The 26,376-nt window shown below is 35.7% G+C and overlaps 1 protein-coding gene across 1 annotated transcript in view; it reads left to right on the top strand.

Moving 5' to 3' along the window:
- lingo2 (leucine rich repeat and Ig domain containing 2) overlaps positions 1 to 26,376 on the top strand; it is a 310,446-nt gene that overhangs the window by 46,137 nt on the left and 237,933 nt on the right. The window contains exon 2 of the mRNA XM_073820548.1: positions 14,584 to 14,648. The gene's annotated coding sequence lies outside the window, so the exon portion shown is untranslated. The remainder of the gene's footprint in view (positions 1 to 14,583; positions 14,649 to 26,376) is intronic.

The raw sequence follows: 26,376 nt of genomic DNA, 5'->3' as shown, positions 1-26,376 counted from the left end.
CGAAAATACTGAGCTTTAATGAGTGTTTGCAATGGACTTTTGTTCATTGTGTAGCGGCTAATCTCTTGCCTTTACAAATACTTATTTGTAATTATTAGTCTGGTGCTAATTGAATAGTTGGGTTGACTCTAGTTGGTTTTGTCTTGATTGTGCAGTTAAGAATGCTAAACAAATGGCTTAAACCAGTCTATAATGGTTGTCTGCTCTTCTGCACTCTTAAATATAAAGGTTCTTTATTGGCATTGATGGTTCCATAAAGAACCTTGAACATCTATAGAACCTTTCAAATGCAGAAAAGGTTCTTTAGTTTTTTTTTTTTTTAATGTTCTACAAAATGGTTCTTTTAAGGTTCTTTGGGGAATAAAAAATCGTTCTTCTATGGCATCACAAAAAAAAAAAAAAAAAAAAAAAACACCCCTTTGGAGCCTTTATTTTTAAAAGCATGGCCTTGTAAACCTGGTCTTATTTGCTGGTTTTTGCTAGACCAGTTTAAAATGGCTAATACAATAATAATAAACTTTATTTTAGAAGTAATATGTCAAGTTCCTCAGGTTCCTCACAATTCTGAAACCTGGAAATAATAGAGAATTTAAAAATGTGATTTATTGGTAATGAATAATAGATTCTGAAGTTTTGGAAAGTTTTTGTTTTTCATGGTCACACTCACTTCTGAAGTATTTTGTCAGCTAGAAATATATTTTTATGACTGTGATCTAGATGAAATAATGTAGTCTTTACACACAACTAAAAAAGTAATGGAAGAATAATAGACATTTATTGTCAAAGTGCAGGATCCCTAAGGTTGTCTGTGTTATATTATAATAAAATGTGATTAATATGTTTAGGTTATGTGTTAAATTTTGGAGCACACAAGTGTTTCAAAGACTAATTTGCATAAGATATTAGCATATTAATCTCTTTGCCCCACACTTTTTATGGTTATTGTACAATTGGAGATTGTGAGTGAATCTGAAAACTGGCTGTAGTGTTTTCCAAGGTCTTGGGAAAATGCTTCTGTTACTTTTCAGTTTCACTTATGAGGTGTTCATTGTCTTTTATTTAGTTCCATGACACACTGAAGCTTGAACAGTGTGTTATGACAAGAGTGTCCCTAGCATTTTTCATCATCTACTGTTTGTGTGTTTGCACATCATTAGTGACACTTCGGTCATCACAAAAATGATCTCAATGACTAAGTTCAGCAGTGATCCAGCAAACATCCAGAGCACAACAGGAGAATTGATAGAACGCAGTCATATTTTCTTATTAGCACTCACCAGTGACAGTATATTGCGTATCTCATTACAATTTTGCCTGTCAAGCTTTAGTTAGACAGCAACTCATTTGCAGAGTATGTGAGTGAAATGAAGCAACGATGATTTTCACTTGCCACTGTAATCACTACTTTTTTTATTTAATATATTTTTAAATCTGGGTTTTAAATTTTGTAATTTCTTCAGTTTTTATTAATAGTTTAATTCAGCTGGAATTAATTGAATGGAACATTCAAAAGTTACAAAAATAACTTTCTATGCATCAGTGAATGTTTCATTAAAAGGATCTGACTCAAAATAAATATTCTGTCAAAACTGTCATCACTTTTTTACTTTTTTAACAATGACTCTCTTTATATTAGTCTACAAAACTATGATTTTGGAAGAACGGACTACTGGGAGACTTATATGCAACTATTACAGAAGGGTTAAACGCACACTGATGCTCCAGAAGAAAACACAATGCATTAAGAGGCGGGGAGTGAAAACTTTTTGAATTTGAAGATTAGGGTAAATTTAACTTATTTTGTCTTCTGGGAAACATGTGTCTTCTGTAGCTTCTGAAGGGCAGTAATAAATAAAAAATATATATGATATTTAAGCAAAATAAGAAAAATGTACACATCATTCTGTTCAAAAGTTTACACCCCTGGTTCTAAATGCAACGTTTTGGAGCATCAATGAGCATTTGAACTTTCTGTAATAGTTGCATATGAGTCCCTCAGTTGTCCTCTGTATGAAAAGATGGATCTCAAAATCATGCAGTCATTGTTGAAAAGGGTTCTAATACACAAAAATGACAACAACAAAAATTGTGTGACCTGAAGGATTTTTCTGAAGAACAGCAGGCAGTTTAACTGTTCTGGACAAACATAGGAAAAAAAACAGCTTTGGATTATTCAGGTAACAACACAGTATTAAGAATCATGGGTATGTAAACTTCATGTAAACTTACACACTATATGTAAATGTCTTTTATGTGAAATATCTTATTCAGGTCAGTATTAAATAAAAAATAGCATGCATTTTCAATGATCCCTCTTATTTTGGTTGCAGATTCTGCAAGGTGTATGTAAACTTTTCACTTCAACCGCATATTAGGAATGACTGCTGAAATGTCAGCTTTGCCATAGTCTCGCGTAGCCAGACCTTCAGACTGATGGTTGAAGGTCTGGAACTCATTGCAGCTTTCATTGGCCAAGTCCCGCCCATAAGACCGTTTGATCGACATGTCAAACAACCAATCACAGTTCGTTTCGTTCAGCATCACGTTTCTGTGCGTGGAAATGCCCCCACAACAACAGACTGGAGTGCAACAAGTCAGTCATTGAAATAACCAGCATTGAAAGATAACGAAGAAGAGGGAGAACAAGTCAATAATTTGTTTGCGAACTTCGCATATGTGTATAACAACAATGTCGTCTGCATAAGCACATTTTTAGCAAAATGCAGAGTAAATCAGTCTGCGCTCTGTTTCCCGGCGGACCGAAAATAAACGCGACACTCGCGTCTTCCGGAAATCTGGTCAAATTCAACTAATCAGATGACGACTTCGACATTCCTGAAGTGTTTCCAGTTAAGCGTACCATATGCATCAGACGTTTATCCAACGTTTCGTGGGCGTGACGTCTGAGGCTGAGACTAGCTTTGCCATAACAGGAAACAATATAATATTTCACAAAATTACTGTTTTTACTATCTTGATCTTTTTTATATTATTTATAAATGTATCTAAATTGTGGACTTTCTATTAATATTTCATTAAATTCTAACTTTGTTTCATTTGGAGTTTTTTGAGTGCTAATAGTCTATTAACACTGTATTTAACATTCTGCCATATTCTTGCTGATGTGAATTGCGTTGCGAGCTGATGTGTTATACTTGTGATAAAGCGGTATTGGAGGAATCTGAAATCTGCTTCCACACTTGAGCGCTCACTTATTCCACTCCGCTGGGAAAGACTGCTTTTGAAGAGAATACAAAGTAAGAAAGACATAGCTAGATGAAGAGAATTATGCATTAGTTTTATGTTGTCATATTCCTTCATAAGTGAGGATGTACTTAATTAGAACGACTGTACTTTATTCTACAAAGGAAACTGCCATGTACCTTTCCAAACTTCTGTTTTAGAAAAGTGCTGATTGGACTTGGATGAAAGCATCTGGCATACATTAATTTCTGCTCTCTTTTTTGCTTGATGACAATGTTTCTGTTCATTTGTCTGGAGATTTCGCTCTCTTTGAGTGCCACCCCAGACTCTCAAACACTGCCAGAAAGGAAAGAGAGAGAAGTGTATAAAAGACCAGGCAGGATTGAAAGAGAATTGGGAGAATCATTTTAATTGCAAAAAAAAATACAAATGGTTTCCGTTGCCGGTCTAGCGCTTGCTGCATTAGCATGTAAAGTGAAAAGCCGATGAGTCCCGTCTGAATTGGAGTCTCCTCCCCCAGCCCGTCTCAATCATACCCACTTTAATTGCGTCAATGCTATTATTATCAGCGTTATTATTTTTCCGACAGTTGATCGCGGTTTCTCTTTTCCTCCTCTACAGAGGAAAGCAGAATGGGCTCTTACACAGGTTTTCAATCCCTTTACAGGTTTAGTGTGATAATATCACATTAAATTAGAGGTTTGACACCAAAGTCTAACACACAGCAACTCTGATGCTGACACAGAACTGATAAAGATTGATTTGAATGACATTGTGTTACTCTGGAATGGAGTGCGCTTTTAATAGTGGCACACCTAAGCAGATGGTAACACGTTAAGAGTGCTGTGATTTTACGTAATTGACACTCTTGTTTGCACACAAAAAAAAAAAATGTGTGCAGGAAAAAAGCATGACTCCTTTAAAACTAGAGATGTTGCTTACCAGAATTATTATGTACAGAAAAATAAAAACATATTTTCCATTTAAATTAATCTGTTTTTGTAAATCTCTAGTTAAGAAGTATTTTTACAAACACTTTCTTGTCAGTTAAACATTCAAAGGTTTGAAAGTTTTCAATTCTGTTGCATTTTTCCCTGCCAAACTGTGAAATATGTGCAAATATGACCAATGAGCTAGTGCATTCTTCTTGCTAACAGCTACATCCACAACGTTGCCTCACCATAAATTACTAATGATGTTTGCTGGTATGAATTATGGAACATCACTGATTCCACCAGAGCTACTTAGTCTTCTTTTGTTACAGTTAAATCTTCAGGCTTTTTTTCATGAAACAAAGGCAGCTTATAATACAGGTTTCAAATTCTCTGTTTAGTTGATTAGCAACTTTCCAAATGTTTTAACAATCTTATGTAATCATCCTGATCTTGCACTCATTTTCTTCCAAACTCATATGAGTTTCTCTGTGAATAATGTGCTGATCTGTCTTCTTCTATGCAGCTACAATGAATGCACAATGCAGCTTTCAAAATGAATGTAATAACACCATAAAAGTATTAGAAATAATCCATGCAGCGCATATACAAGTCATATGATAGCTTTTTTTTAGTTTTTGACTGTAAAATGTTCAAATGTAAATCTCCACTTGGCCTTGTATCCATTGTGACTGTTCATTTGATCAGTACAGTTGGTTTTGTGAACTACGGTAGTTAACATTTTAAGTGGATCAAAACCTTTTATCAACGTTGTCTTAAAACCAAAACAATACCCGTTCTTGTCTTAGGACAACTTTGATTAACTTTTTTGATCCACTTCAAATGTTGACTACTATAGATCAAATGATTCATTGAAAAGATCTGCCCCAAAAGAATCATTTGTTCTAGTGATGTGACGTTTGACACCGAAGCTTGTATAAAAAAAAACGAAACATCTCACAGTGAAGCACTGTACCGGAGCTTGATTCGTTTTGTCCATAACCACGTGACCTGTGACGTCCGAAGCTTCGTTTTCGCACACAACCACGTGACTGCTTCATATTCTGATTCAAAGAACGCGAACCCCTTGTGCAGGTATCAAGTGTCATTCACTTTTTGTTAAGAATAAATCATAATACGAATAAATATGTACATGTGTAGTTTTGTGCATATTCATTTTGTAGTTATCCTTGCTTCACAAGCTCTTCTAATTAACACTAATATTAGTCAAAATTATTCTTAATTTACTGTGAACATATGCCTACATGAACCATGCTTATACTTGTATAATTTTTATTAAAACGTTTATTTACAAATCAATTCGAGTAAAATTACTGTTTTTCTGACATAGCACAAATAGATGTGTTTAATGAAACTGTCCAAAATCGCTTTAAGATCTGGGAGGCGAAAGCAACTTTTCCCACCTTTGTCCACAAGATGTCATTAGTGTGCAACATGTTGAAAAGCTTCGAGTAACGAACCTTTTTACGATACAGTTGAGGGGAAAGCCTCAGTGCTTCGGAAAGCTTCATTTTCCCATCACTAATTTGTTCACAAAAATGACTCTTTTTTTTTCAAACAATAGCTCTTTTTATTTCAGTCTCTACAAAGCTGTGGTTTCAGAAGACTTTGACCAATTTGATGATACTTTTTGTGGTGTTATTTGGTGTAGCCTCTTTCTAAAATTCACCGTTTGTGTTCCATAGAAGAAAGTGAGTCTCACAGTTTTGGAGTGAATGATGACAATCATTTAATTTTTGTCACGATAGAGATGAGGTCAGGGTCCAAAATGCAGGGAAGGAGAGATTTAATAATATAAACAAACAAAACACAAACAAACAAAAGGCCAACACGGCACAACAAAACACGAGCAAGGCAAGAACATAAACTTCAGGATACAATAAAAGACCGAAAACAAACCACACAGAAGACAGGATACAATGCAGACTCACCAGAGTGGTGGGAGAGTGGAGATTATAAAGACTGTGGTGATTGTGAACAGCTGTGGATGTGAGTAACGAGACAGGTGTACACAATCAAGGGAGTGAAAGTGCGGGAGGAAGGGAAACAGCGACCTCCGGAGGAGGAGGGAAAACCCGCAGCCCAGAGTCATGACAATTTTGGGGTGAACTTTAATGGTCTCAAAAACACTATGAAACATGTCCTTTTCTAAACTGCCTTCTAGGGGTGATAGTGAATCCGTATTCGCAAAGGCAGGGAAAACAAAAACTCGTTCTACAGAGTACAGTACGGTACATAAAATTTCACTTACCACATAAAACTGTAATAAAAGACAACTGATAGGACCATGGCGAATGTTTGCAAATCCAGAGCACCACAGACAAATGGGTAATGTTGTAAAATGTGTTGTAAGTACTGCCACTTTATATTAGCCTCCACATAGAGTAGTTTGGTCATGAATCTCGAAAGTGAAAGTATAAAGCAAGCGCGCATTCAAAAGCAATTTCAATGCCCTGCATCTATGGCCGCCATCAATCGGCCATATTGGCAGCACTGAACTTAAACCATGAACTCTATTAACTGAACGAAACTCGTATATTTTCCTGATTATTGCTGCTGAAATTAGTCCATTATTGTCATGTTTTGGCCTGTACTACTGGTCAGGTAGGTGAAATATTAGGCTAATATCTTAATTAATACTGCTAGTACATATCTTTATCACATATTAACTTTAGTTTGTCAAAATATTGTGCCCTTTCCTGCTTACTAAGTCCTTCTCTATATGAATCAGCACCTTCCACACGTTTTTCCATGGTTTAGACAGCATAAATTAGCACAGGGGTTCTCAACCTTTTTTAGGCCGGGCCCCCCCTCATGCTCCGGTCAATTTTGCAAGGCCCCCCATACCTGACATTTCCTCTAAAGATGTTTATTTTTAAACCTCTTTTATTAACCAAAACATTTGTTTTGCCTTTTTATTCTTCTACTGCATGTTATAAAAGAAAATCAAAATTCAAACTAACTTTAAATTAAAGCTATACTTTTGAATTTAAAAGAAAACCCTCTGCTCAGTTCTAACTTTTTAACACACACACACACATACATATAAAGCTCCTGAAATCTTTAATTCAGACATTTTTTACAACTTCAGATTACTTTTTCTTAACCTGCCATTTAAACTGGACTGACTGAATATCTACTGTTTGTATCCATTATAAAATAAACATACAAATGAAAAATACAGCTAATACATTTTAAGTCTGTTTATGCTGGTGCTCATATGTGCATAAACACCACTGATCCTCACAAGATCCTCCTCTATGGGTGAACATCTTTTATAAAACACTCACAGGACATTCATTTTGACAACTATACAAATAATTTGAAATTTCACTCAAAAATGTGGATCTATGGATCAGAGCCCCGAAAGCATAGTTTGTGAATCAATAGCGGACTTTTGCGTGCCATGTACGACTCCGATATACAAGAGTGCCATACATTAGGCACGCGCAAGTTCGTTACTATAACTCTGATCGGCTTTACCTCTACATTAGTGCGACGGTTTGTTTCATGCAGCCAAGAGATGAAGTAATGACCTGCACTCCCTGGGGGGGTATAGGTTACTTTTGCGGGAGAAAGTGGGACAAAACGTGAATGTCGCGGACGGGAGTGGGACGAAATAACATATATTTCTGCAGGAGCGGGACGAAATAACATGTATTTCTGCGGGACAGAAACTTGCGGGAGTGGGACTAAATAATATGTTCCTTGCAGGTCTCTAAAATGAAGTTTCGTGCAGCGGGTGAAAGTTTTGAGCTGCCGTTCTGTCTGTATTTAACAGTGAGATGAAACTTGCTGCCGAGTCCAAAGCAATCAATCACAGAACACGAGAGAGACCGTGCTTTGATCATTTTCATTTAAAACATTAATAATGAAAATAAACAATTTTAGGATAATATTTAAATGAATTTTAAGCTATCTCGCGGCACCCTGGAGGCCCACCGGTTTAGAATATCTGTTCTACATGAAAAGTAAAAAGCAAAAAAAAAATAAAAAATACACCCAGTATCCAAATAATGCCTTGTCTGTTTTTTCTCGAAAACAATTTGCGCCCCCCTTCCAATCTCTCTGGGCCCCCCCTGTTGAGAACCACTGAATTAGCAGGACAACGTGTTCAGTAGTACAATAACCATGCAATCCATGCTGTTGTTTACAACCAAGTATCGCCAATATGGCCACGCATCCGAAAAAGAAAGAAACTGAATACATTGAAATGTATTTCTCCTCCCATCTTGTATTTATTCCTTTAGGGGTTTCCGTAGTACACATCATTTCCTTTCTGAACACTGTTCAGATTTGAGTGCCAAGCTCATTTAGACTGTTATTTATTAATTTTTACATTGTACAAAGTCAGGCTGTAAAAGTACTGTGTATTGCTTTGAACAACATGTTGCTTACTGCTTGAGCTTTATGTAGTGTTCTCATCTACACAAAGAGGGGGAGAAAGCAAAAAGTAGATTAGGTATTTTTAAGTGGTGGGAAAGTCGGTGGTGATTTGCATTCAGTGGCCTATATTTCACATGAGCTAATATGTGTCAGCTACATCCGCTGGGAAAATATGACACTGTTTACTAAAGCACACAAGATGGTTTATTAGGAACTAGCAGACAACTCAATTAAAGTTCCCCTCTCAACGTGTGAATTGAGGCCTCTGGTTTAAAGGTTTATTCTGAAATTATTCCAGCAAACATTGAGGAGGGAATTCACTGAGCATGAATTATGTCCGCTGATAGTATTGTTTATTTGCTCATGCTGTTGCTTTAGCACCTGAGTCACTAAAATAATTATGCAAATCAACAAGGGGACCTCAGCAAACATCTAAGGGGACTGCAAGATGACTAAACGTAATTTAAATAGATTGTATTAAAATAAGGATTGCTGAGAGGTGTTTATGTTGATTATTAATAAAATAGCTATTAATTGCAATTAATTATTTGATTCTGGACAATGTTGAGAACAGAATTAAAAGCAGGTTTTTGCAGTATAATAACTGTTTGGTTTCGCCGCTCTGTATTTGAAATGGATGTTGTCCGGGTCTTAGCAGAAAAGAAAGCTTTTCTGTTTTCAGTTGATAGCTGTTGTGGATACATTTGCTGATTTGAGAATCAGTTCCAGAGTGCTAATGCGACTATAAACAACCGTCCTCTCCGTTATCACTTATAGGAGTCTTTTAACTGCAAGCAGTACAGTAATCTACATCACATCTGAGACCTGCGCAGATGTCATCGGAGATGAGCGTGATGTATTAAAATGTTGTTCTGCCAAAGCTCCTCTTTTGATTGGCAGTGTTCTGTATTTGAAACCACAGCAGGTTCAGGTGCTCACTGAACCACAACTGGGAAAAGAATGCAAGCTGAAGTGGATCGGTATTAATGCTGAGTTGATGGCTCCTGTTGTTTTCCAGCCTAAGCCAATGACGTTCAATCACGCGTTATCTTCATCAGCAGCCTGGCGCGCACGGTGCATTTGAGTGCTGCTTTGATGTCGACTGCTCCCGAGGTTTAACTGGAAATTTGCATGCTGATTTGCGTCTCCGGAACTGATCGATGGCGCTTGGTAGCGCTCAATGCTAATGCTAGCTGTCGCCTCGCGGTGCCTCGTGTTTACTTACTGCCGCTTCACCGTCAGCAGCGTTCTCTAGCGAGCTGATCCGAGGCTTCTAGACAGCGTGCGGGACTTTTATGAGAATAAATATCATAAATCATTCTGCTTTATAGCTCCTGAGACCGGAGGTGAAGAGCGTGCAGGAGCGCTGCCACTGTGTCCATCTCAGATTTCTCAGGCAAAGCTTGATAGAGTATTGACTTTTTCTGATTAGCAACGAAAGGGATGTGAGCAAGGTGACAAAAGCCAAACAGAGCATCAGGTTTATTTTTGGACCCCGGGGATACATAATTCTGTTTTGGAGACGTGAAGTCTGGCTTCAGAGGGAGACTGTGAAACATGACTATCTCTGGCAGTGAGAGGCAAATTTTAGCTTCAAGTTTCCTCTAGGCTTTGTAAGGCTTTAATAGCTTGGTAAAGGGACATTTTCAAATTACACATAGATAGTAACCTACTTAATTTTTGCATATTAAAAAAATGAACAGACCATAGAAAGTTTTCTTTTTAAATATATTTTAAAATGTAATTTATTTTTGTGATGATAAAGCTGAATTTTCAGCAGCCATTACATCAGTCTTCAGTATCCCATGATGCTTCAGAAATAATTATAATATGCTGATTTGGTGCACAGACCACATTTAACTTGTGGAAACTTTTTTATTCTGATTTAGGATTATTAATAAATAAACACACTCTACAAAATGCTGGGGTAAATACAACCCAGCACTGGGTAAAATATTGGCAAACCTAGCGATTGGGTTTGTTTTGACCCAGTGGTTGGTTTAAATGTTTATCCCAACTTTTTGGGTAGTTTTATTTAAACTATTGTATAAAAATGACTATATGGCTGGCTTAAAATAATCCTTAATAGGTTGTGAATTAAAAATCAGACACATAATTACTAGAGGCATCAGCAATAATCAAAAGGTGAACATTTATTAATAAGCAAATAAAAAATGTATTATTAAATTTTTTATTCAACTCAAGTTACTTTTTTGTAACTATTAAAAAGGCTGAATGTGTATAAAAGTATATCTTGGAAAAAAAATAGAAGGAAACACGATGTATTAAGAGCCAGGGGTGAAAACTTTTGAACAAAATTATTTTTTTTCTTATTTTGCCTAAATATCATATTTTAGTACTGCCCTTCAGAAGCTACAGAGGATACTTACATGGTTCCCAGAAGATTTACCCTGATCTTCAAATTCAAAAGGTTTTCCCTCCCGACTCTTGTGGACTACAGTATATGCAAACGTCTTTTATGTGAAATATCTTATTCAGGTCAGTACTGAATAAAAAATAACATGCAGATTCTGCAAGGTGTGTATAAACTTTTGACTTCAACTGTTTATATGAAAGTATCTGTATAAAAGTAATAAAGAATGACTGCACAGTGACCTGGTGAACTCTGGTGCCTAGATTCACACGGATCGAAGCAAAGAGAAGCTGAGAGAGTGTAATTGAAGAGCACATAAAATTTGCAAAACAAAAGAGTTCAGTCCCGTCCAGTCAAGTTTAGTTAGGTTTCAGGGTGTATGTGCTGGTAGAAGTTCAAGAGAGGGTCTAGAGGAGAGTAGCAAAAGCACACATAAACTTGAAAGCTTCATCTGTAGTCTATGGGCTTCCAGCACACTGGAGAAAATTCCCAGTTCATTGATATGCTTTTGAAAAAGCCTGGTTTAAGTCCATGACCCTATGTACACATGCAACATATACCTAGCAGACAAATGTGGATGAATCCCTGTAAATACATACTAGGACTTGCACAGCAGCTCATTTTTTCTGTTTCTAGCAAGTCCAGCAATGTGATGAATAGTCAAAGACCCCTAAACATACACACAGTTCAGGCATGCTAGTGATAATTTGAGTTTCTAACAAGGTTGTATGAAAGTATAGAGAAGGGGTGAGTCAGATTTTATTTCCTTGAGCACAGCTAACCTATTTTAAGTAAGATGTAGTGGTTTCTTGTGGGCTCTGTATGTGTGTGTGGGAGGAAAAGAGAAAGAAAATAAGGAAAGGACAGATGAGGAGGTGAAGGAGAAGAATCAAGTAAAGCCATTAATGACTTGCAACTCAGTACAGGTTGTGGAAATGAAAGGAGGACGTGGCAACTAATGTTACATAATGGCAAACTTTTTGCTCATGTTAACTGATTGCAGAAAAGCTACATACAAACACAGATACAGTTCATTAGGGTAATTTAAGGCTGGCTCGGTACCAGAGTTTTCGGCTTTGGTACAGTAACCACTATAACACGTCGCTATTGATATCGTGATACCGAACAGATGGTACTGTAAATAAACTACTGAAAATGTGTGGGATGCATGGTCATAGAATTGCTAACTTTTTATCTATTTAATGGTGTATAAAACTGAACAAAATACCATCATGAAGCATATTGGCAAGTTGTATTTCCAAATACAGTTTAGGTCAAAAGTTTACAACCCCCCCCCCCCCCCCCCCCTTCAGAATCTGCAAAATATTAATTAATTATTTTACCAAAATAAGAGGGATCATACAAAATGCATGGTATTGTTTAATACTGACCTGAATAACATATTTCACATAAAAGATGTCTACATATAGTCCACAAGAGAAAATAATAGTTGAATTTATTAAAATAAAAATGGCCCCGTTCAAAAGTTAACATCCCCTTGATTCTTAATACTCTGTTTTACCTGAATGATCCACAGTTTGTTTTTGTTTTTTTAGTCATAGTTGTTTTTGAGTCCCTTGTTTGTCCTGAAGAGTTAAACTGACTGCTGTTCTTCAGGTTCCACAAATTATTTGGTTTTCCAGTATTTTTGTGTATTTGAACCCTTTCCAACAATGACTGTATGACTTCAAGATCCATCTTTTGACACTGAGGACAACTGAGGGACTCATAGGTTTAAATGCTCACTGATGCTCCAGAAGGAAAAATGATGCATTAAGAGCTGGGGGTGAAAACCTTTGAACAGAATGGAGATTTTTCTTATTTTGCCTAAATATCAAATTTTTTCATTTAGTACTGCCCTTCAGAGGCTACAGAAGATACATACATGTTTCCCAGAAGACAAAATAAGTTAAATCTACCCTGAACTTCAAATTCATGTTTCAATGAATTGCTTTAGTTTTAATTCAATTAAAATCTGTCCTGTAAAAGTGAGTCATTGAATCATTCAGTGAATGAATCAGTGTTTTTAAATGATTCAGTTGAATAAATGGGTAAATGACTCACTTATCAAGACACTTATCACCAATTAATAGACTATTGATGTAACAGAAAAAGATAAAAACACAGTTATGCATGATTTTTTTTATATATAAAGTGCACTTTTTTATCAGTTGCACATTCGTTTCAAATCTGTAGTGCTGCAGTACTTTTTTGTACTAAAATATTGTGCAACCCAGTCTCATCACTGATCATGCGCTCACAAACATCAGCTTTTCCTTCTCACTGTCCTTCAACTTTCTTTGCCCTCTTCCTTTTTTTAACACACAGAGGAACCTACTCACCAATTCCATGTGTTCTAATACCCAATTTCCTATATTGCAGCCACTCACTGCCAGCCTCAGTCTTTGAAAGACTCAAAGCTAAAAACTGTTCTCAGTGTCAAATAGAATCCTCCTGAATAAAATGCGAGGCGTCACAAAGCATCACTTCAATCTGTTTAAGTAGCTCTGCCATCATCATACATCCTTTTTATAGAGAGAATACTCTTTTTTTTTTCAGTCTTACCGGCAGCTTACTTTATTGGTGTATTTCACATATAACAATGAGATTGAAGAGACATGCTTATGTCTAGGAAATGCATATTAAGAACAAGGCTGCCATCTGCTATCATTAGAAAGTAACTTAAAAGGCTGGATCTGTCAGATGCTTAAAACGGTTTACCTTTAATGAGAGACGGGGATTTCATTTCTGATAAATGCCTGAAGAACATAGCAGTGTTGACAATGTAAAACTAGGGCATAAGCAGCTGTGTGGATATACTATTTTTTAGTTTGTTTTATGTGAAATGGGTTGTGAACTAAAATATTAGCTGACTGGAAAATATTAGCCAGTAGTTAGCAAATAGATTTCAGACATTATTACCGAGACTTTACAAAATACATAAACCTACACTTGAAATTCATGACCTGCAGTTGCTATTGATGTTATGAATATTTGAATAGATAAATGGTTCAATTTTTTTTTGCTCTGAATGGAACATGGCGGCATGTTCTTTCTGGACTATTCTATGATTTCACCTAAAGATGTTTCTACCAATGGTAAATAGATGCTCACAAACAGAAAATCGTTCACCTGAGAAGGTAACCATAGCAACAGTGTGCTGCTTGAGTACATTTTGTTCATTTCAGATCATTATTGGACGGGAAAAAGAAAAATGCGTTCATGACTTCACTAAAGATTTTACTAGTTTATTCCAAAAACTTTTTATGACAACATCTTAAAGTTAGTTTACCTTTGGCAAACTGGTTGAAATCCAGTGACTAAGATTAAATTCTATTGTTTAGTTTTAGCAATTCCAAGTAAACACATGGAACATTTGTTTTTCTTCCTTCCTAAGCTTGTGCAAAAGGTATTTGTACTTTGCTCTCCATAGATCTTGCTTTTTGGTTTTATACTGAAAGCATTTCACATCATTGTCTGTGTCATCTAATGAGTGAAGCACAGCTCACCAAGCTTTACACACCATCTTTGACTTCACCTCTGAGAAATGACAAGATCGCTAACAATGTCATTTTTGACTTTCTAGTGCTAATGAAGTGAATTCAGATATAGCTCAACTCAGCATGTTGTTCTTAATCCATTTTTTTTCTTCTGTTTCCCTTGTAGGCCATGGACATTGCCTCTTCTCCTGCCTCTGGGCTGACCATGACAAACTGTTCTGTTTTTATGTGGTAAGTCACCCCATTATGTCTGTAGGAACTAAGGCTGATATGGCCTGTGGGGACTTCAGGTGAAATACATATGCTGGACTGTCCTATTACTTTTTTTTTTTTAAAGAAATTTTGATAGCTGCTTCTATCCAGCCTAAAAAAACAAAGATACAAGATAAGGAGTACGAGTATGAGGGAGCACTTCCTCAAATTATCATGCTTTGTCTTATTAAATTAAATTTAAAATGAACTAAAATAGACACTATTTTCTTAATTCTTGGTATTATTATTTACTTGGTATTATTATAAATTCACATTCAGTAAGGATCGTTTTTAAGTATTTACAGTCAAACCAACTCTTATTCAGACACCAGATATAATTTTTTATATTTTTTTACAGGTAGGTACAGGACACTATAGTTCATTCATGCAGCAAGGATAGCAAAATAAAGTAAACTTTGACATATTTATGCCCAAACATTCCTCATACAGTGGACTACCAGTAAAACTGCTAAAAAAATTTGGAACCAGGACACTTTGACCTGACTTTTGACGTGTTTTTCTTTCATTGCTAATGCAACATTTTTACACCACAAGCAAACACAATTAAGCATTGCTTGGTAATTGGTCAACAAAGTATTGATAGTTGTGCAAATATAGTCATACTAACAGAATTTTTGGTTAATTGTAATCCATTACATACAGTGCCTTGCAAAATTATTCATACCCCTTCCTTTTTTTTTACATTTTGTTATGTTGCTGCCTTATGTTAAACTACTTTAAATTACTTTTTTCCCACATCAATCTACACTCCCTACTCCATAATGGCACAGCAAAAAATAGTTTTTTAACATTTGTGCAAATGTATTAAAAATAAAACACTGAAATAAGTACATTGCATAAGTATTCATACCCTTAACTCAGTACATAGTTGAAGCACCTTTACAGCCTCAAGTCTTTTTGGGTATGATGTGACAAGCTTTGCACATCTGCATTTGCCAATTATCTGCCATTCTTTGCCTCACCTTTTCAACTCTCAAGCTCTGTCAGCTTGGATGGGGGCTGGCAGACATTTTCTAGAGTCCTAGTTGTTCCATTTGTCTTCCATTATGGATAATGCTTCTGTGAACCTTCAATGCAGCAGATTTTGCAACACTAATTTATATTACACAGATCTAAAACACGCTTCTGCTGTGTTATGAAGTCTATGACAAGCTGGCAAAAAGAGCATGCAGGTCTGTTTTGATATGACATTTATTCCCTGTGTTAGCTCAAGACTCAAACTATATTGGACTTCATGACAGTAAGAAATTCTTCTAACATTCTTTTTTGCCTGTGTATTGTTCGCTAGTGTGACATGTTTTCTCAACGTCTTTGTGAAAAAGACAAGCAGATGTGACTTCATGGACACACATACACATACGCAGACACACACAATTAGACTTCAATAAGAGATCAGATGAAAAATGCACAGGCGTTTGCTCAAAGGCAAAACACAAATGAATTTCTCTCCCACCACCATCTCGCTCCTCATTTACGTCAGAAAATGAAGATGAATTATGCCACTGGGCCAAAGGTTATTTATTTAAGCGCAATAAAGCAAATGCGCATTCACAGCAACTCCAAATCGCATTCTCTGTTCTCATCGGCCTTGGGCTCTCTTATGTTCGCAAACACAAGGGGTCATAAAATGATACAATGAGACAAGAACGCACATGTTTGTAATACATTACGCCGAGGCGATGATTATCCACAGAATCTATGTTATCATTTCATACTGACACTTAATATTTCCATGCCCCACCTCACAAGAAACATCTCCTGCCTGCCACCTGAGCTGTGTTTGGCTTCACTGAGCATGTTACATCAAGTCCTGACATGCGGGGCTCGTACGATTGATAGGAAAAACCTGGAGCTGATGGCTGATAGACATTGGAGAAAGTCAACCCTGAGACTAATCTAAGCCATTGTGCATCGGTAGATAAGGACAAATAAAGGAAACGCCTCCAGGCACACCGTTGGAGAGGATGCTGCGATATCAACTATATATATATTCGATAACATGGTTCCTTTTGAACATTCTGTTGACGCTAAGTAACATTGCACCTACTGTACATGTCAACTAACTCTCATTAGAGTATTAGTTGACTGCCTGATGGTCTCCCAACAGACATTCTACTGACTATAAGTAACTTTGCAAGTACATGTCAACTTATTCTACCTTAACTCTATAAGTCTCCAAGCTTTTATAGAGATCATAGAGATTACTCACTAAAAACTCCCACAGATCATGTTTTCATACCATTTTAAGTCTTATTTTGACGTAACAAAGTAGTTATACTAAGTGTGTGAGTTGTTTACTTACTGTTTTAAATTAGTCTTGCCATTAATGTCATTGTATTGTTTACTGAGACTGATTCACGAACACGGAATACTCTTGAGCACGAGAGGCGGGATGTATTGCATGAACACAGGCGATTATGTCATGATGGAAGCATTACCTCATCTCCTGTGACTTTCCCCAATTTATTCTCAATTACCAAAATAAACCCACCTTACACATTAGGGTGTCTGTTAAAATTCAATGGCATATGGACTTGGCATATTTATTGCTGGCAGATTAATACAGCGAGTCACGTTCAGCAAGTGGTCGTCATTTATAAAAACTTCATGTTCTTGGGTCAGTCCATTGAACAATGCTTTTGCAATTTTCTCACTCAAGACTAGTGTTGGAGAAAGTTACTTTTAAATGCTATACAATATTGCATTACTCCCTTAAAAAGTAACTAATTACACTACTTAGTTACTTTTTATTATTGGGGTACTTGGAACAGCTGGGAGAAATACAGATGTGTCAAAATATATGATCTGTGCATCCGGTCTTAAAGCGACAGCAGCGTAAACCTGCTGCAGCAGACTGCGTCATAATGCATTTACATATTTTATCTCACAATTGAGATTTTTTTATGTTGTTTATATGTTGTATTTCAGACTTTATAACTCAATTTAACTCAACAGTCGCGAGTTTGTCGGTTCTGAGGGGAAAAATGCCAGAAGTGTGGGATATAAACTCGTGATTTTGAGCTGAGGGGAAAAGAGAGAATGCCTTTTCTTATCAGAATTGTAAGATATAATCGTGGAATTGAGAAAAATAAAGTCAGAATTTTGAAATATAAACTCAAATTTATTAAACTCCTATGAATATTACTTACTAATAATAAGCACTAAATAATAATTTAAATGTAAAGAGAAAAATAAATCTAAATGTTTATTCTGATTTTACACATGTAAATGCTAAAAATCCATGGTATTTGTTGTTTGTATTGCATTTGTTTATGCAGATTATACAATGTGGCTCTATTTTATTTTGTAATAAATGAGTAATTTCAAACCCTTCACTTTATACTTTTATTGCATAATGTCAGTGGCGGCACCTGTATTTTGGCCGGCTCTATGTAAATGTATTCAGGGCTGGAACATTGTGTTAAACAAAAATGTTCTTTTATCCTCTTATTGACCAAGGGACGCAGACCATTACTAACACTCAAGTGTTACTGTGTTTGTGTTAAAAGCTCTTAATCCCATAATGCTGGTTTGTTCTCAAATTGACTGTTATTATTGTAAATTTCATCATAGATAATAAATTCATGCTGAGATAATCCCTTTTACAATGAGACACTAATCAGGTAGTTCAGCCACCCTAATCAAATAGGGTTTTATTTTTCACTCCTTGTACCAGCATTCGTTTCACAGGGGAATACATGGATTTACCTGCTATATTATATTCACTGCCCTACTGCGCTGCCACCACAGCAAACTCTGGTCCGTCAGGTTACCCATAATGCTCTGAGGCATCTTAAAGGGCAAGGATCAGGCTCTGATCAGATGCCATGAGGTCAGTGGCATGTCATAGTGAAAATATCCCCCTGGCGTTTTCTGTAATTCTCTGCAAGCGTCTTTCCTTTGTGCTGACAGGGTGGGAGAGCTGGAGGAAAGCCTCTTAGCTTTTCACAGATCCACACAAACCCAGACAGATAATGTGTCTTTTTGGAGAGAAGCGACAAAAGGTCCTGGCGCTTATTTATTATTTCATTCTACTGTCTGTCTACTCAACTCTTCACGCCTTTTTTGTCGTGGTGAGAAAACGCCAGCATTGTCCAGGACAGTGTTGTTTTTGACAACCATCTTAGATTTAGTCTTAGTCTTAGTCTTTTGGACTAAAATGGTTATTAGTTTTAGTCAAATTTTAGTCACTTCTATATGTGATAGTTTTAGTCCAATTTTAGTCGACGAAAAGTCAAGAAGGTTTTAGTCTAGTTTTAGTCGACGAAAAGTCAAAAAGGTTTTAGTCTAGTTTTAGTCAAAAAAAGGGGAAAAGTAGTCTTTTAACAAATTAATGTAGGTCAGTAAGTATTTTGCTGTTGGGTAGTGTCACTTATAAGTTGTGAAAATAGCAGATCTATAGTTCAACACAATGTGAGCTTCCGGATCGACTATTTTCACCAATAATTACAATAATGAAGGAATGTTTTAGAACATAAAAGACAAACAAGGATGGAATGCTAAAACGGCTTGCCATACTAGTATAGCAAAGAGTATTTAATGCTAAAACGGCTTGCCATAGCATCAGATACTTTTTTCGGTTTTAATTGGCATGCACAATAAGCAGAAATGTCATGCATTTTAAACGTCTGACGGACCACCCACTAACATTTTCGTCTATTCTCGTCTCGTCAATGAAAACTCACACACGTCTCGTCATGTTTTAGTCATCAACGAGCCATTTTTATCTCGTCATCGTCTCGTTTTCGTCATGGAAAAAAGTGGCGTCAACGAAATGATTTCGTCATCGTCATCGTTGACGAAAACAACACTGGTCCAGGAAACATAGAGGGCTCTTGATAAAAATTACAGCATTTACAAAATATTGTGGCTGTCTTGAAAAGATATCAAATGTTGTACAGCTATGATTAAAGGCAAACCATTAAAATATATTTAGCATTTTTAAGTAATAATGCTTACATTGTCCTTAAAAAACTCTATTCCTAAAGAAATTATACACATTGTATACAGTGCCTTGCAAAAGTATTCATACCCCTTCATTTTTTTCACATTTTTTTCATTTTGTTTCGTTGCAGCATTATGTTAAACTGCTTTAAATTAGTTTTTCCCCACATCAATTTACACTCCATACACCATAATAATGACAAAACAAAAAAACAGATTTGCAAATTTTACAAATGTATTAAAAATAAAGCACTGAAATAAGTACATTGCATAAGTATTCATACCCTTAACTCAGTACATAGTTAAAGCACCTTTACAGCCTCAAGTCTTTTTGGGTATGATGTGACAAGCTTTGCACATCTGCATTTGCCAATTATCTGCCATTCTTTACCTCACCTTTTCACCTCTCAAGCTCTGTCAGCTTGGATGGGGGCTGGCAGACATTTTCTAGAGTCCTAGTTGTTCCATTCGTCTTCCATTATGGATAATGGAGGCTACATGCTTCTGTGAACCTTCAATGCAGCAGATTTTTTTCTGAACTCTTCCCTAGATCATTGCCTTAACGCAAGTCTGTCACTGAGCTCTACAGGCAGTTATCTTGACTTCAGGACTTGGTTTTTGCTTTGATATGCATTTTCAGCTGTAAGACCTTTTCTGAGAGGTGTGTGCCTTTCTAAATCATACTCATTCAAATGAATTTGCCACAGTTTAACTCGAAGTGTAGTAACATCTAGAAGCAATATGAATGCTCCTGAGCTAAATTTTCGAGTGTCCCAGAAAAGGGTATGAATACTTATGCAACGGGATCTTTTCAGTTTTTTATTTCTAATAAATTTGCAAAGTTGTTACAAATCTGTTTTGTGCTTTGTCATTATTGCGTATGAGATGTAGACTGATGTGGGGAAAAAGTAATTTAAAGCAGTTTAACATAATGCTGCAACAAAACAAAATGTGAAAAAAATGAAGGGGTATGAATACTTTTGCAAGGCACTGTATGTTTAACGTATCATTCATGGATTCATTTATTTGTTGTATTAATACATATTCAAATGTTTTATAAGAATTACAAAGTAGCAAATGCAATAAAAGTATGCACAAATGAAAGCAGCAGAAGGGTTAATGTTCTGTTTGGTGGTTTTTACACATTTCTCCACACTGTGTATTATTACCAAGCACATTACAGACACACTGTATATGATTACAGGCAGATTGCATTAAATATATAGCATTTATTCTGCAGACACTCATAAGCCGCCACTGTGTGAAGACTGGATACTGTGTACATTTCTTGTTTGTGTCCTACTGTGAGCATAGTTTGCGTCTTTTTATAGATCTAACTCATCCATATTGCAAACACACTTGGCGTTAACAGGAATTAAGTTTGTTTCAGTGGTACTTTGCATGCTTTACCAATGTATACGTAGATGATGAAAAGTCTCTTCAAACAAATCTGCTGGAACTCTCCCCAGCAAAGCCATCTGTACCGCCAAATGTTATTTTTATCTTATCAGCCGTCAGTGCCACATGGAACCCATTTTTAAGTTGCTGTGAAGTGATGTCTGTCAGTGTTTGGAGTTCTCACATTTCAAATGCAATTAGAATTCTGATGTGAATTAAACACTAAGATTTGATTAGACAGACAGGAACTGTCTGGAACTGTCTATTTTCACTTTTCTTTTCATATGCAGGTCAGTAGTTTTTTGTTTATTATTTCTCTTTTGTGTATTCTCATGTACCTCTGCACTGTGGCAAGATCTCACTGACAGCGACACTCGGTTGTTATGTGAGAAAGTCTTTTGCAATTGTGCTGACGCTTACATCATTACAATAGGAGCTAATGTATGTACCCAGGATGTTGACTACAATGTCTGAACAAACAGATCTGATTTCATAACTTGCAAAATGTCACTTTGGATAGCCATTTCTATAGCCATTCTATTTCATGCATGTTAAGGGCTGAGTCTATGGGCTGAATGTCCTTCTTCTTTAACAGAGCATAACACATCACCTCTAAAAAGCACTTAAATGATTGTGAGCAAGTAGAAGGCTTCATAACACATTTAACTTAGTGAGAAGGCATTAAGTTGCTTAAATTGCTAATCTTATGTTACATCAGTTGTAAATAGAGAGGTAGATAGTACATATAGTATACTATAACAGTGGTTCTCTACTGGTTTTGCTTGATTATCTATATTTTATTTCATGCATGTTTTTCGTTTTAAGCTCGCTTTTATGCTTATTCTATGTTTTATGGAACTGAATAAAAAAAATGTACAAGATAATTGCAACTTTTTATCTCACAATTCTGACGTTTTTCTGGCAGTTGCGAGTTTACATCTTACAATTTTGAGGGGGGAAAAAGTCAAAATTGCGAGTTTATGTCATGCAAATTTGAGAAAAAATGTCAGAATTGTGAGTTTATATCCCGCATATCTAAGAAAAAAAAAGTCAAACAAGAAAATAAGTCTGAATTGTTAGATATTTGCATAAGCTCGCATTTTCGATTTTGTTTCTTGGAATTCTGACTTTAAAACTTGCAATTGTGAGTTTACATCTCGCAATTCTGAGGGAAAAAGTCTGCATTGCAAGTTTATAAATTGCAGTTCTGAGAAAAAAAGTAAATTGTGAGATTTAAACTCACAACTGCAAAAAATAAACTCAGAACTGTAAGATATTTGCACTCACATTTCCGAGTTAATATGTCACAATTCTGACTTTATAACTCAGAAAAAAGTCAGAATTGCAAGCTTATGTCATGAATTTCTGAGAAAAAAAAAGTCAAAATTGTAAGACATAAACTCAAAATTGCAAGTTTATATCATAAGTATGAATTTCAAGTTTATATGATGCATTTCTGAGAAAAAAAGTCTGATTGCAAGTTTCTAACATTCAGTTCTGAGAAAAAAAGCCAGAATTGCAAGATGTAAATTCCCAATTGCGAGAAAAAGTCAGAATTGTGAGATATTCGCATAAAATCCTGATTCAATTCTGATTTTATAACTCACAATTGTAAGTTTTATATCTCACAGTTCTGAGGGACAAAAATTGTTAGTTTATATCACACAATTCTAAGAAAAAAGTCAGAACTTCAAGATGTAAACACAATTACTAGAAAATAAGTCTGAATTGTAAGATGTGCACGTTTGTTTCTGCAATTCTGACTTTAAAACTAGCAATCGTGAGTTTACATCTCGCAATTCTGAGGAAAAAAGTAAAATATGAAAAGTAAACTCACAACTGCGATAAATAAAGTCAGAATTGCATTTGCAAGTTTATATGTTGCTATTACTCAGAAAAAAGTCAGAATTGCAAGTTTATATCATGAATTTCTGAGAAAAAAATTGTCAGAATTGTGAGATATAAACTCAAAATTGCAAGCAAAAAAAGTCTGAATGTGAGATATTTGCATAAAATAACATTTGTGAGTTTTATATCATGCAATTCTGAGAAAAAAAAAGTCAGAATTGTGAGTTTATATGATGCATTTCTGAGAAAAAAAAGTCAGATTTGGGTGTTTATATCATGCATTTCATTATAGATTTACAATGAGGGTATCCAATATGTTTGTATGTTGGCATCTTGCTAATTTGGCTGCTTCTGCCCAGTGACTGGTGAATTTGTGCCAAAATACTGTACAGTTTCACTGAATACACAACTAAAATATATAGTTATTTTAATATTAGCTTTGTTTGCCTTCGCTTTACATGATCTGAACCGATCAATTTTTGGATCACAACCACCCGTTGTTAGCAATTTCTGTAAAGCATATTAGCTGCATCCAGAAAAACACAGTAGGGGTGAGTCATTATTAATTTAAACAAAAAAATATATATACATATATAGAAAATACTTCTAACAAGCACAAAAGCACAATCACTGTTTCCAAGAAACCACTTTGATGGAGACTTTTGTTTTTCAGAACCAGACTGAAACTGGCTATCAGAAACTATTGAGCAGTAACACTGAAGATAAGGATTATGTCTGCCCATAGCTACAGGATGACGATATGCCCTCACTTGAATGACTTTGTTGTTTTGGGAGCAGGCAGCTGATGTGGGGGACACTCTTCTCTAGAAATAATCAGCTAGATGCACAGATATGTGTAAACACGTTCCATCCCTGGGCAAGCCAGCGGTCTGTGAAAGAATGTGTCATGATTTCGGCACACTTGACTGGAGGGGTTGGAGATGTGAAGTGCGTGAGGAACATGCAGGTGGTCTTTGGATGATTTCAATGATGCTTAAGGGAGTTTTCCTGTCACAGGCTTTTTGCATTTCCTTTTCAGTGAATGTTTGGAAGCATGATGAAAATGCTTTTGAAATTTGGTAGCAGCTGGAGTGGAAATCCTGAATGCACAATACAAATCTGCATACATGTGGTCATGTCAGTATAAAGGTCTTTAGCCTCACTTTTGCGTCCTTAACATTTAACCCTAAGTAATTTAAATAAGTGGAAATCTGAGTGTGCATTTCCAGTGAAGAGATTCAAAATGAACTATGTTTACTTTTCTGTCTCTCCCTCTCTCTCTCTTGCACTGTTATTAGAGCAAAGCTGTACTAATTATGGTGGCACAGAGGTGCAAATGAAAATTCATGTCTGAAAAATAGAAAAATAAGTTAGCAGATGAGTGTAAGGTACTGAATGTAAATAATCTTTTGTGGGTCACTCCACTATGTAAGAAAGTTTATTTTTTTGTTTTAAGTTAAAATATTTTGTGGAAACCCTGATACTTAATTGAATTTCATAATTTAATTTATCTGTCTAGCTCGCTAGCATCCTCCCTACTCATCTTTCTCACTTTCTCCATTGTATTCCTTTTCCTTTCAATCTCTCTCTTTCGCCTTCTGTCAGCACTCTGGCATCTATTAACTCTCTCTCAGGTTGTCTCTCACTCCGCCAATGCATTTGAGCCATTTCACTTCACACAATTAGAGTGCATTACCTGCAGTGCTTTCTGCATGCATGTTTGAGGAAGCAGAGATGGCCTCTGAGGAGTTTGGGTTGAATAATGGAGCAGCGTGTGTTTGTGTGTTCATGCCCATTTGCATCACACCGTGGAACATGCAAGCCTTGGAAGAGAGAGCAGCAAGGGACACATGAGCCTTTTTTCCTGATGCTAATTAAGAGCCAATGTACCTCCATCACATATATTTTAGAAACAGGCAGAAGTAGCTGACACCCTACCCTGACACAACATTGTGTAAAGTGCATTATGTCACATAATACAGCAGTTAGGAAATGAAGCTGTGAGCTATTTGGCTATTTAAGCACCACGGACAGCAGTTAAGAGATTATTTCAGGACCACGGACAGTAGCTTTCAGCCTATTCTGTGAATGAGAGAGTATTAAGAATAGCATATTTGTATGTTTCTAAGGAAAAGAATGCAGTGCTTTCAAAGTAATGATGATCTTTTAACATTAGAAAACAGCTTTCCGCATGTAGTTTTTGTAGTTGTGCCATATATTGTTGTAAATATGTTTGTATTACCATCACTTTCCCTTTGTTCTGTTGTTCAGTGTTTGTACACAGCAAACAACACAATTAATCAAAACATTCACTTAAGTCATGGCAACTCCCTCACATTTTTATTTTGAGCAGCAATCAATCAAGACACACGTATAAACATCAAGAAAAAAAGATAAGACAAATCACTGCTCAGAAACAGCTTTGTGCTCTGCCATAAGATGAATAAACATATAGGCATTCTAATCTGAATATGTCTATACATCAGGCTTGTGCACCATTAAAAAGTGAATAGAAAAACCTTTTTTTATGTTGAAAAGGTAACAAACAGAATATAGAATTGTAAATTGTATTTGAATTAATTTGTTTATTTTCCATCCACTTTTTACCCCATAAGGTCTTTCCACACCAAGTTCGAAATTCTCATCAATCATGGTTACGAACTAACTCAGAAACTTTCGTCTGTCATTAAAAAATAAAATAAAATCTGATCGGGTTCAATTCACTGCATTTTTCACATCTGAAACAAAAACACATGCAAAAATTTCGGACTCAAGGTGGTAGGACCTTTAGTCTTCGAAATAGATCCCATAACATAATAAACAGAATACCATTTTGTTTATCTTATTGAGCTAATGAAATGTCTACTTATGCTTAATTTAATGTCTGCTTAATACATACATATATAGATACATATATAAGCACTATGGACAGCAGTTGATAGCTTATTTCAGGACGATGGACAGCAATTTTTCACTATTCTGTGAATGAGAGAGTATTTAGAACAGCATATTTATTTACTTATTTTCTTAATAAACAGAACACCATTTTGTTATTTTAATTTAAATAAATAAATGTCTCTTTCTTGTCGCCTATGCTCTCTATTTTTTCGAGCAAATTGGCTATTTAAGCACCATGGACAGCAGTTGAGAGCTTATTTCAGGACCATGGACAGCAATTTTCACTATTCTTTGAATAAGAGTATATTAAGAACAGCATATTTTTATTTTTATTTTTTAAACATACATATTATATGTTATATTAACATATATTGTATAAGGAGTGATGCACATCATTGTAGCAATTAGTGTTTAAACACTTTTAAAAAAGTGTCATGTTTTTGTCCATTTGGTCCATGAATGAATAAAATGTAACTGTTGAAAATCTTTTTTATTCCAATTCAGCAAGTTCTGTTTGTGTATATGCAAATTTGCGAGGGTTGGTATGCATTTTTATTTATTTTTCTGTATATATATATATATATATATATATATATAT

This window comes from Garra rufa, chromosome 16, assembly GCF_049309525.1.
Source record: "Garra rufa chromosome 16, GarRuf1.0, whole genome shotgun sequence".
Lineage (NCBI taxonomy): Eukaryota > Metazoa > Chordata > Actinopteri > Cypriniformes > Cyprinidae > Garra > Garra rufa.
This window is presented reverse-complemented; position numbering and strand designations above follow the sequence as displayed.